Below are 2,913 nucleotides of genomic sequence, written 5' to 3'. Positions count from 1 at the left end.
TAATACACTACGCTAAATTTTATGACTTGACTTGGACTCGAACCACCAACCTCCAGATCAAGAGTCCACCGTGCTAACCACTACACCATTGAGGTTGGTTTGTTTGTTAAATATAAATTGTCACATGTTTATCACAGCCCCTGTTTCATTTCACATGATGGTTTGATATTAATTTGATAGTGATTCATTAGATCAAGAGTCCACCGTGCTAACCACTACACCATTGAGGTTGGTTTGTTTGTTAAATATAAATTGTCACATGTTTATCACAGCCCCTCTTTCATTTCACATGATGGTTTGAAATTAATTTGATAGTGATTCGTCACCATTTCTTATCTTATCAATCAGACAGATGCTTTGTGAGGCTTCTTGTTCCCTGTGGCATAGCATAACCGAGAGGTGGTGATATAGCATAACCTAGAGGTGGTGCAGATATCCACTCATATCTTCACCCTGGTGTATCTTTCAGTAGATGGAAAAGCCTTTCTAATGCCCACCACACATTCAAGCATGCTAAGTTCGCCCGCGGTGGAAATCGAACCAGTAGCCTACTCCTTACAAGACAAGACGCGTTACCCTAGAAGCTGACGTTTTTTTTTTTTTAAAAAGATTTTTTTTTTTTTTTTTTTTTTTTTTTTTTGAGGTTGATAGAGAGACTTGTAGGTAACCGGTAAGGTCTTATTGTCCCGAAAGTGAAGAGAGAAGAAAGACAGGATAGGAGAAAGCGAGCCCTTCCGAGAACGAACCTTATCTGTTTAGGATAAATTCTGCCCCGGGCGAGAATCGAATCCGCGACCTAACGCTTACAAGGCAGACGCTCTACCCTCCAAGCAGAAACGTATGCGCACAAACACGTTAATGTGTTGCCTGCGAGGGAGCTTTGCTCGGGACATTTACATTTGATGTGACGTCATCGCCTACGGGAGCGTATGCCGTGACGTCAAAGTTCACGATTTACCGGCATTTTTTTAATCTCGGGATCTAGAAGTCGTAGAAGAAAAATTCCGTTGGTCCTCATTTTTCCTGTTCTATGACTTTGAAACATCACCCAAGTAAGCGCAACTGATCTATTGTAAAAATATACGATTCAGCACCCAAATGGAAAGCATTGTGTTTCTTATCCCCCATGTCCCTTCACTTACTACAGATACAGAACCTTCTGCAATGTATTCCTTGATAAAATTGATCAAGTGATAAACAGGGATGATTTAACTAAAATTTCACACAAAAAGAACTTGAAAAAGAAAAACTTTATCTTGTGCCAGCCACTGAAATCGAAATCAGAGTAATGTATTCCTTGATAAAATTGATCAAGTGATAAACAGGGATGATTTAACTAAAATTTCACACAAAAAGAACTTGAAAAAGAAAAACTAATCTTGTGCCAGCCACTGAAATCGAAATCAGAGTAAAAAAAAAAATCCAGGAGGAACAAAATTTTATTGAAATCAGCTGATATAAAAAGGTCGATGGATATCTTGCGCACTCGCTACTAGAACCTAGCGCTAGTATCGTATCGATCGTACGGCAACGATCAGAAGTAGGGAAAAGGTACTAAATACAGACACAGACACCCTCGTTCATATTATGAGCATTTCGTCGTTATTACTAGGCAATAAATAGGCAATATGCAAACGCCTACTATCCGAGTATCAAATTACGAGAAACAAAAATTTATTTATTTATTTACACGCTAAGCAGCAAGACGATCAGAAGTAGGGAAAAGGTACTAAATACAGACACAGACACCCTCGTTCATATTATGAGCATTTCGTCGTTATTACTAGGCAATATGCAAACGCCTACTATCCGAGTATCAAATTACGACAAGCAAAAATAAAAAAAAAAAACAACTTGAATACTTCAAATGGATGCTTTAAGTTCTCAGAGTCCTACGCGGTAAAGGAGCATAAAAAAGTTCAAGGGTGGGGCCCCCTCGGCCTCTCAAATCAATACGGCCCTGGCCCAGGGGCCACCAGCTCCCACGAAATTCACGCCTTGTGAGCCGAGACAGGCCCCCGACTCCCGCAAAGTTTTCTTTCTGATTACGGCGGAGGAGAAAAATCAACTTTCCTGTTGGTTACAGCCAAGTATTATAAATAGACTTTTGAGTGGAAGGTAACCATCATTAGGCGAGGTTAATTCTTTAATCACCTAACCATCAAATAAATAAGGATAAAATCCCGTGCCTCGGCTGGGATCGAACCCACGCCCTCCTGTTTACCAGGTGAGCATCTTGACCACTACGCCACCAAGACAGGAATAATCAGATCAATCCTAACGTCGTGGTTATGTACAGGGTTAGGCGGCGTGGATATGTCTGTTTCGGTACAGCATACTAAAGAGATAAGAGACGTCTTATCGACCCTCTCATATCGTGAGGAAAGAATCATGATATGAGGGGCTCCTATCTCTTTAGCGTGCTGCACCGGGACATGCATGTCCAAGCCTAACCCTGTACATTAACCACGACCTAAAGGCTACTGGCTACTCGCCTAGACTTTATATCAAAACTCACGCCAAGCCAATGCTAGTAGGTATATTTGTTTTGAACAGCTTTTGACATTGAAGGGCTAAACTTGAGCTTGGGAATGGATTTTTTTTTTTTTACGATCATGAGCAGAGCTATCTAGCCCAGTTTACAAATCAACTTGGTAAGCCCCAGCCTAAAAATGACCGCACAGTGTTGCCGCCATATATTGCCGTCACTTATTTTGCTGCCGGCTTACCGGTTTCTAGCTGGCTCGCTTCTCAAATGTAAACAAAAGGAGGTTATAAAAAAAAAAAAACGAAAAGTGGAAAGTAGAGGAGGAGAACTATCGATAGTCGGCGCCATCGATAGTTTTCGATAGTTTTTTTTTATCGATAGTGCTATCGATAGTTCTCCTCCTCTAGTGGAAAGAAGAAAAGTGA

Source organism: Diaphorina citri, unplaced genomic scaffold, assembly GCF_000475195.1.
Source record: "Diaphorina citri unplaced genomic scaffold, Diaci psyllid genome assembly version 1.1 scaffold2227, whole genome shotgun sequence".
Taxonomy (NCBI): domain Eukaryota; kingdom Metazoa; phylum Arthropoda; class Insecta; order Hemiptera; family Psyllidae; genus Diaphorina; species Diaphorina citri.
This window is presented reverse-complemented; position numbering follows the sequence as displayed.